Source organism: Oncorhynchus tshawytscha, linkage group LG10 (assembly GCF_018296145.1).
Source record: "Oncorhynchus tshawytscha isolate Ot180627B linkage group LG10, Otsh_v2.0, whole genome shotgun sequence".
Lineage (NCBI taxonomy): Eukaryota > Metazoa > Chordata > Actinopteri > Salmoniformes > Salmonidae > Oncorhynchus > Oncorhynchus tshawytscha.
Window position 1 is genome coordinate 61,175,982 of NC_056438.1, and position 11,048 is coordinate 61,187,029.

Genomic DNA, 11,048 nt, shown 5'->3' on the forward strand with positions numbered 1-11,048 from the left:
ATGTGGAGCTATATACAGGGCATACCAGTACCAGATCAATGTGGAGCTATATACAGTGAGTACCAGTACCAGATCAATGTGGAGCTATATACAGTGAGTACCAGTACCAGATCAATGTGGAGCTATATACAGGGCATACCAGTACCAGATCAATGTGGAGCTATATACAGGGCATACCAGTACCAGATCAATGTGGAGCTATATACAGGGCATACCAGTACCAGATCAATGTGGAGCTATATACAGGGAGTACCAGTACCAGATCAATGTGGAGCTATATACAGGGAGTACCAGTACCAGATCAATGGGGAGCTATATACAGGGAGTACCAGTACCAGATCAATGTGCAGGGGTACGAGGTATTTGACGTAGATATGTACATGAAGGCAGGGTAAAGTGACTAGGCATCAGGATAGATAATAATAAGAGTAAAATAAAGAACAGAATAGCAACAGCATGTGATGAGTGTATGTGTGTTTGTGTTGTCGGTATGTGTAGGTAGTGTATGTGAATGTGTGGGGGTTTGTGTGAGAGTGTCTGTCACGCCCTGACCGTAGATTGCTTTGTATGTTTCTATTTTTAGTTTAGTCAGGGTGTGATGTGGGTTGGCATTCTATGTTTGTATGTCTAGGTTGTGTATTTCTATGTGTTTGGCCTGGTATGGTTCTCAATCAGGGACAGCTTTCTTTCGTTGTCTCTGATTGAGAACCATACTTAGGTAGCCTGTTTTCCCACTGTTAGTTGTGGGTGGTAATTTTCTGTTGAGTGTTTGTTGCACCTGTCAGAACTGTTTCGGCTATTCTTTTTGTTATTTTGTATTCAGTGTTCAGTCAGAATAAATAATATGAACATGTACCACGCTGCACCTTGGTCTTCACCTTCTTCTAATGAATGCCGTTACAGTGTCAGTGTAGAATGTGTGTGCATACAGTATAGTGTGTGTGTGTGTGTGTGTGTGTGTGTGTGTGTGTGTGTGTGTGTGTGTGTGTGTGTGTGTGTGTGTGTGTGTGTGTGTGTATATATATATATATATATATATATATATATATATATATATATATATATATATATATATATAGAAGGAATTTTTAAAGATTGTGTCAAATTGCCAATTGGCAACCCATCACTTATGGGATTAATTGACACATAAACAAACATTACAATAATTCACTTTGGTAATTAAATGCTAATTCTTCTTCCGGTGTTCTCTGCATTGCACATTGCATAAAGGGTGAGAAAATATAAGGTAAAAATCAATACATAATAGTAATTAAGGTTATCCAAACAATAATTCTATCCCTAGAGCAGTAAAAAAATATATACATACAAACAAACGTACAGACGGTATACATACGTACATAATATAACATAACATAACATATACAGATAAATAAATACAGAGAAAAAGAAACCGAAGGCATTTGAACCCTGTCTGTCACGAAGAGAAGATTCGTATGGGAGACAAGCCTATACACAATCTATATACACACGTGCCATTTACCACATAGAAGCTAAATATTTTTACAATTTAATTATAAGTAGTCTTTTATTCCAAGCTTTATCTAAATATTCCGAAAACAGAAATACACAGTGGATATATATACATGTACTATATATAGTCCAGGTAACCAATAATTAGCTCAGTGGCATAGCCAGAAATTTGTTGGTGGGTGGGCCTGCAGAAATGTGCCATGGGGCAAAGAGAAAAATGTGCAGTTTTGTAGCAAATCTCATGCTATTATACACATTTTGCCATGAGGCTGACACACAATTTAGCAAAATATAGGTGTGTTGACTGTAATAAGGGCACTGGATTATGAGCTGTCTTTTTCGCTAAATGAACAAATAAAATAGGCACTGGCATGGTGCATATAGCCATAGAAGCAAAGTGACATTATGCTTCAATGCAGTCATATCGTTGGCTTATTGAGGGTGTGACTTTCAGTTAGTTCTTATTGGCCCACCATCTTGTGAGATGGAATGTCATTCCAGTTCATCTATTCTGTTATATTTAATAACATCTGACTAACCCAAAGCACTGCTTGCTATGAACTATATCGGATGGCGTTTGCATGATTAGGTAAAAAGACAAATAATGTTATGTTTGGAACACTGACAAGTAAAGAGCATAAAAAGAAACGCGTCTGAATTGACTATTTAGCAGTCCTATCGCTTGGGGGTAGAAGCTTTCTCAGAGTCTGTTTGTCCAAGAGCCGATGCTCCGGTTACCGTTTGCCGGACGGTAGCAGAGTGAACAGTCTATGACTTGGGTGGCTGGAGTCTTTGGCCGTTTTTCAGGCCTTCCTCTGATACCGCCTTATATAGAGGTCCTGGATGGCAGGGAGCTCGGCCTCAGTGATTAACAATAGCAATCTCTTCTTTCACCCACACTAGTCAACTATTTACTGATGAAGTCATTTAGAGCTTACTGTTTTTTTCAAGTGTACTGTGATCCTGTGGCCACTGTTTCTTAGTAAAGTATTATGTTTATCCTTAAAGCATTGATTCCTCGTCTGGTCTCTTCTCTGCACCTGGGTCCAACCACACCACATCACAGGAACTCCTTCAAGACTGTTGGAAAAGTATTCCAGCTGAAGCTGACTGAGAGAATGCCAAGAGTGTGCAAAGTTGTCATCAAGGAAAAGGGTGGCTACTTTGAAGAATCTCAAATATAAAATATATTTTGATTTGTTTAACATTTTTATTGGTTACTACATGATTCTATATGTGTTATTTCATAGTTTTGATGTCTTCACTATTATTCTACAGTGTAGAACATAGTTGTAATAAATTAAGAAAAACTTGAATGAGTAGCTGTGTCTATACTTTTGACTGGTACTGTACATGCTAGTTGACACCTGCAAGAGTTAACACAGCATCAATACACCGCCCTCTGGCACTGCACAGGCCTGTAGTGATGGTGAATCATTTTACTTTGAAATTCACAAGGGGTTATAGTGATGTCAGTTATTGTTAACACAATATATCACAATATATATTAATATATCTTACCTGTGATAGTAATTTCCTGTGGGAGTGTTCTTTTTATGTAGAAAACACCCATCCTTAACCAGATCTGGAAGACGAACATGTGCATGAAGAACATAACGTGAGAAAGTTAAGGTAGGGTTATCCTTCATACGGGACAATTTTGGAGACATTCCAGAAGAATTTGATGAGATGCTCTGATGTTACCTCCCTAACTCTCTCATTCACATAAAACAGTCCTTTTAATTACACAGTCAATTTTTACAAACATGACCCAATAGAAGAACAGGTCTTATCATTTAAAGCAATTACATTTATGGGCATAGCCAAATCACAAATTGGGTTCATATTTTTTCTGCTAATGATTTACAAGTCTTAGTTTTATTTGCCCTGAATATTTCAAATATTTAGTCGTGGTTATCGCCTAGATGTATGATTTATGTGTTCTTCCAACATCAAGCCACATACTTTTTATGTACCTGTATATCTTATCAACTGTTGGGAATTCTTTCTACCGTCTGTTGATGCTCTGAGTTCAATGTAAACACAAAACAATACCTCAGGTCTTTGCAACTTCAGTAGAATTGTTGTTGACAGATGAGGGTGTGGCTCTGTCAATCCAAGAGAAATAATATTTTCTCACTCACACACACACTGCACCCTTCACCCGTTGCCTCCCTCAGCCACCCACATCTCCCCCTCCTTCTACCCCCGCCTCCCCAACTCTCACACTCCTTTCCTAAGCTACCATTGTCCCTCACCCCACCCACCCAAACACCCTCTCCCCTTCCCAGCTCAAGCTGGGTTGAAGCCAGTGAGTGAGAGGGAGGGGCACTGCCATTAAGTGTGAGGATGATTCATTGTCTGGGTGAGAGAAGTTGCATTAGAAGCCTAGAAAACGTAGACACTATTCATAATTATGATTACGTCTTAGACAGAAGAGCTAACAAACTGCTGCACTGTCAGTATCAGGATTTTTAAGTCAAAGAACTTTGGTCTGTGGCCTTTCTACAATTCATTTCAGTCTTTAATGTTGTACAATAAATGAAAGCCTGATATAGAGGTCCTGGATGGCAGGGAGCCCGGCCCCAGTGATGAACAATTAAGTCTGTTGTTGAATTTCTGTGTTGCTACACAAACACTATCTCTTCTTTCTCCCACACTAGTCATCCATTTACTGATCAAGTAATTTAGAGCTTACTGTACATAGGTGTGTCCAATACATGCTTGTTGACACCTGCATGAGTTTTAACACAACCACAATACACCACCCTCTAGCACTGCACAGGCCTGTAGCTATGGTGAATCATTTTACTTTAAAGTTCATAAGGGGTTACAGTGATGTCAGTCATTGTCAACGTAGACACTATTCATAATGATGATTACGTCTTTGACAGGAGAGCTAACAAACTACTGCACTGTCAGTATTGGGATTTGGTCTGAGGCCAATTGATTGTTGTACAGTCAATAACACTTTCATTTTGACAAACCCCCAGGTTATGTGCAATATCACTACATAGTTGACTTTGTCACATAAAGACGTTAATTCTAGTCCTTAGACACATCAACAAACAAAACACAAACCCCCCCAGTGCTATCTGATTGGCTAATGCAGTCATTACACGTCTCACTTATGGCCGTTTCCATAGTGATGTTATCTGCTCTTCTCTATCCAGAGAGAAATGCTGCTAAAACCTGTTCTGTGCCAAACAAGGTGTGGTGAGGCAGTCCAGGGCGTTTATTAAGTTAGAGAGCGAGAGAGAACCATGTCACTGGACACACCTGGTGTCCTGGCCTCAGGTGGGATCACACACACACACACACACACACACACACACACACACACACACACAATTTCCTGTGGGAGTGTTCTTTTAAGTAGAAAACAACCATCCTTAACCAGATCTGGAAGACAAACATGTGCATGAACATAGTGTGAAAAGGTTCAGGTAGGATTATTCTTCATACTGGACAATTTTGGAGACTTTCCAGAAGAATTTGATGAGATGCTTTGATGTTACCTCCCTAACTCTCTCATTCACATAAAACTGTTCCTTTAATTACACAGTCAATTTTACAAACATGACCCAATAGAAGAACAGGCCTTATCATATTTTTTCTTCTAATGATTTACAAGTCTTAGTTTTATTTGCCCTGAATATTTCAAATATTTAGTTGTGGTTATCACCTAGATTTATGATTTATATTTCTTCCAACATCAAGCCACAACATTTCAATTTACCTTTCAATGTTCCATATCACCTCCTCCCTCCCAGACACACTCGACCCTCTCCAAATCGCCTACCGCCCTGACAGATCCACTGACGTCACAATCGCCATTGCACTGCACACTGCCCTCACCCATCTGGACAAATGAAATGCGTATGTGAGGATACTGTTCATCGACTACAGCTCAGCCTTCAATACCATTGTGCCCTCTGAGCTCACCACAAAGCTCATTCAATTGGGGCCTGGACATCCAGACGGGCCGCAGGTATGCAACAGTACCTCCTAAACACTGATTTTCTACACTGGGGCCCCACAAGGGTGCGTCCTCAGTCACCTCCTGTACTCCCTGTATACCCATGACTGCGAGGCCTCACACAGTTCCAACTTCATCATCAAATTCGCTGGCAACATGACAGTAGTGGACCTGATTACCAACAACAATGCGACAGCCTACAGGGAGGAGGTAGGCACTCTGACGGCGTTGTGCTAGGTAAACAACCTCTCCCTCAACATCAGCAAAACAAAGGAGCTAATTGTGGATTTCAGGAGGAACCAGCCTGGGAACGCCCCCATCCTCATCAATGGAGCCGACGTGGAGATGGTCAAAAACTTCAAGTTACTTGGAGTACATATCTCAGAGGATCTGAAATGGCCAAACCACACGGACACCATAGTGAACAAGTTACGACAGCGACTCTTCAACATCAGGATGCTGAAGAAATTTGGTTTATCACCGAGGGCCTTCACAGTGTTCTAGAGGAGCACCATCGAGAGCATTCTGTCTGCATCACAGCCTGGTAAGGCAACTCCACCGTTGATGACCACTAGGTGTTACAGATGGTGGTATGCTCAGCCATTGATTATTAGGTTATTACATTTTTGCATCTGAGCTCCTGGAGTATGCGGCTCTCCTGTTCTTTTTCAAGTGTTCTACTCCGTTGGCCAGAACCTCGCCTAAACAGGTGTATGTTTCTTTCGCCTCCAGGTACGCTCAGCAGAACACACCATTTGGTGCACACTGCCTGCCCTCCGGAACACCTACAACACCAGGTGTTGCAGGAACGTCAAGAAGACAATCAGGGACTCCAGCCACCTGAGCCATAGCCTGTTCTCCCCTTTTCCGACACGTGCAGTACAGGAGCGTCATGGCAAAAACTGGAAGACTGGCCGAGAGCTTCTTCAAGCTGCTGAATAGCCACCACTAGTTAGCTACCTGCTGCCCCTGTCCTCCCCGACCCATTTACCCTGCCCTCACCCAAATGGACTTTTACCATTGTTACAGTGTTAATATGTATATAATTTATTGATACTTTCATTATTAGAGATGGATCAAAATGTACAGAATGGTTACCTGGAGGAAATGGGGAAGGGTCATGCTTTTTCAATTTCAGTCAAGGGGAGGGTTTAGTATTTTTAAATCTAGTCCAGGGGAGGGTCATACAATGTCTTTATTTCTCAGTCTTTCAGAATTAGTTGCATATTAGGCTATATATCGATGTGCGCCCAATGCCGCCCCTCATCTCTCATTCTCCGAACCCAGGGCCAACCGCACCAGCATATGTGCTCGCCAGAGGTAGCCTGACTTTCATCAGGTACCGAGATGAGATCCTCAGACCCCTTGTGAGACCATATGCTGGTGCGGTTGGCCCTGGGTTCATCCTAATGCAAGACAATGCTAGACCTCATGTGGCTGGAGTGTATCAGCAGTTCCTGTAAGAGGAAGGCATTGATGCTATGGACTGGCCCGCCCGTTCCCCAGACCTGAATCCAATTGAGCACATCTGGGACATCATGTCTCGCTCCATCCACCAACGCCACGTTGCACCACAGACTGTCCAGGAGTTGGCGGATGCTACCCCACACCATGACTGACCCACCGCCAAACCGGTCATGCTGGAGGATGTTGCAGGCAGCAGAACGTTCTCCACGGCGTCTCCAGACTGTCACGTCTGTCACATGTGCTCAGTGTGAACCTGCTTTCATCTGTGAAGGGCACAGGGCGCCAGTGGCGAATTTGCCAATCTTGGTGTTTTCTGGCAAATGCCAAACGTACTGCACGGTGTTGGGCTGTAAGCCCAACCCCCACCTGTGGACGTCGGGCCCTCATACCACCCTCGTGGAGTCTGTTTCTGACCGTTAGAGCAGACACATGCACATTTGTGGCCTGCTGGAGGTCATTTTGCAGGGCTCTGGCAGTGCTCCTCCTGCTTGCACAAAGGTGGGGGTAGCGGTCCTGCTGCTGGGTTGTTGCCCTCCTACGGCCTCCTCCACATCTCCTGATGTACTGGCCTGTCTCCTGGTAGCACCTCCATGCTCTGGACACTACGCTGACAGACACAGCAAACCTTCTTGCCACAGCTCTCATTGATGTGCCATCCTGGATGAGCTGCACTACCTGAGCCACTTGTGTGGGTTGTAGACTCCGTCTCATGCTACCACTAGAGTGAAAGCACCGCCAGCATTCAAAAGTGACCAAAACATCAGCCAGGAAGCATAGGAACTGAGAAGTGGTCTGGTCACCACCTGCAGAACCACTCCTTTATTGGGTGTGTCTCACTATTTGCCTATAATTTCCACCTGTTGTCTATTCCATTTGCACAACAGCATGTGAAATTTATTGTCAATCAGTGTTGCTTCCTAAGTGGACAGTTTGATTTCACAGAAGTGTAATTGACTTGGAGTTACATTGTGTTGTTTAATTGTTTCCTTAATTATTTTGAGCAGTGTATATATATACATGCATACAGTATATATATGTGTGTGTGTGTATGGATGTATGTATGTACAGTTGAAGTCAGAAGTTTACATACACCTTAGCCAAATAAATTTAAACTCAGTTGTTCACAATTCCTGACATTTAATCCTAGTAAAAATTCCCTGTCTTAAGTCAGTTAGGATCAACACTTTATTTTAAGAATGTGAAATGTCAGAATAACAGTAGAGAGAATGATTTATTTCAGCTTTTATTTCTTTCATCATATTCCCAGTGGGTCAGAAGTTTACATACACAATATTAGTATTTGGTAGCATTGCCTTTAAATTGTTTAACTTGGTTCAAACGTTTTGGGTAACCTTCCACAAGCTTCCCACAATAAGTTGGGTGAATGTTGGCCCATTCCGCCTGACAGAGCTGGTGTAACTGAATCAGGTTTGTAGGCCTCCATGCTCGCACATGCTTTTTCAGTTCTGCCCACAAATGTTCTATAGGATTGAGGTCAGGGCTTTGTGATGGCCACTCCAATACCTTAACTTTGTTGTTCTTAAGCCATTTTGCAACAACTTTGGAAGTATGCTTGGGGTCATTGTCCATTTGGAAGACTCATTTGTGACCAAGTTTTAACTTCCTGACTGATGTCTTGAGATGTTGCTTCCATATATCCAGATAATCTTCCTCCCTCATGATGCCATCTATTTTGTAAAGTGCACCAGACCCTCCTGCAGCAAAGCACCCCCTCAACATGATGCTGACATCCCCGTGCTTCACAGTTGGGATGGTGTTCTTCAGCTTGCAAGCCTCCCCCTTTTTCCCTTTTTCTTCCAAACATAACGATGGTCATTATGGCCAAACAGTTCTATTTTTGTTTCATCAGACCAGAGGACATTTCTCAAAAAAGTACGATCTTTGTCCCCTTGTGCAGTTTCAAATCATAGTATGGCTTTTTTTTGGTGGTTTTGGAGCAGTGGCTTCTTCCTTCAGGCACTTGGAAATTGCTCCCAAGGATGAACCAGACTTGTGGAGGTCTACAGTTCTTTTTCTGAGGTCTTGGCTGATTTCTTTTGATTTTCCCTTTATGTCAAGGAAAGAGGCACTGAGTTTGAAGGTAGGCCTTAAAATACATCCACAGGTACTCCTCCAATTGACTCAAATTATGTCAATTTGTCTATCAGAAGCTTCAAAAGCCATGACATAATTTTCTGGAATTTTCCAAGCTGCTTAAAGGCACAGTCAACTTATTGTATGTAAACTTCTGACCCACTGGAATTGTGATACAGTGAATTATAAGTGAAATAATCTGTCTGTAAACAATTTTTGGAAAAATGAATTGTGTCATGCACAAAGTAGATGTCCTAACTGACTTGCCAAAACTATAGTTTGTTCACAAGAAATTTGTGGAGTGGTTGAAAAACGAGTTTTAATGACTCCAACCTAAGTGTATGCAAACTTCTGACTCCAACTGTAGATGTATATATATAGTGGGGCAAAAAAGTATTTAGTCAGCCACCAATTGTGCAAGTTCTCCCACTTAAAAAGATGAGAGGCCTGTAATTTTCATCATGGGTACACTTCAACTATGACAGACAAAATGAGAAAAAAAATCCAGAAAATCACATTGTAGGAATTTTTATTAATTTATTTGCAAATTATGGTGGAAAATAAGTATTTGGTCAATAACAAAAGTGTATCTCAATACTTTGTTATATACCCTTTGTTGGCAATGACAAAGGTCAAACATTTTCTGTAAGTCTTCACAAGGTTTTCACACACTGTTGCTGGTATTTTGGCCCATTCCTCCATGCAGATCTCCTCTAGAGCAGTGATGTTTTGGGGCTGTTGCTGGGCAACACAGACTTTCAACTCCCTCCAAAGATTTTCTATGGGGTTGAGATCTGAAGACTGGCTAGGCCACTCCAGGACCTTGAAATGCTTCTTGCGAAGCCACTCCTTCGTTGCCCGGGCGGTGTGTTTGGGATCATTGTCATGTTGAAGGACCCAGCCACGTTTCATCTTCAATGCCCTTGCTGATGGAAGGAGGTTTTCACTCAAAATTTCATGATACATGGCTCCATTCATTCTTTCCTTTACACGGATCAGTTGTCCTGGTCCCTTTGCAGAAAAACAGCCCCAAAGCATGATGTTTCCACCCCCATGCTTCACAGTAGGTATGGTGTTCTTTGGATGCAACTCGGCATTCTTTGTCCTCCAAACACGACGAGTTGAGTTTTTACCAAAAAGTTATATTTTGGTTTCATCTGACCATATGACATTCTCCCAATCTTCTTCTGGATCATTCAAATGCTCTCTAGCAAACTTCAGACAGGCCTGGACCTGTACTGGCTTAAGCAGGGGGACACGTCTGGCACTGCAGGATTTGAGTCCCTGGCGGCGTAGTGTGTTACTGATGGTAGGCTTTGTTACTTTGGTCCCAGCTCTCTGCAGGTCATTCACTAGGTCCCCCCGTGTGGTTCTGGGATTTTTGCTCACCGTTCTCGTGATCATTTTGTGAGATCTTGCGTGGAGCCCCAGATCGAGGGAGATTATCATTGGTCTTGTATGTCTTCCATTTCCTAAGAATTGCTCCCACAGTTGATTTCTTCAAACCAAGCTGGGTCTACAATTTTGTTTCTGGTGTCCTTTGACAGCTCTTTGGTCTTGGCCATAGTGGAGTTTGGAGTGTGACTGTTTGAGGTTGTGGACAGGTGTCTTTTATACTGATAACAAGTTCAAACAGGTGCCATTAATACAGGTAACGAGTGGAGGACAGAGGAGCCTCTTAAAAAAGAAGTTACAGGCCTGTGAGAGCCAGAAATCTTGCTTGTTTGTAGGTGACCAAATACTTATTTTCCACCATAATTTGCAAATAAATTCATTTAAAATCCTACAATGTGATTTTCTGTATTTTCTCCCCTAATTTTGTCTGTCATAGTTGAAGTGTACCCATGATGAAAATTACAGGCCTCTCTCATCTTTTTAAGTGGGAGAACTTGCACAATTGGTGGCTGACTAAATACTTTTTTGCCCCACTGTATTTAACAAACAATATGTGGGGGAATGGAAATGATGCAGACAATTACATTGATGGAAGCAATCTACCCGCAGTAGTAAAGCTGAT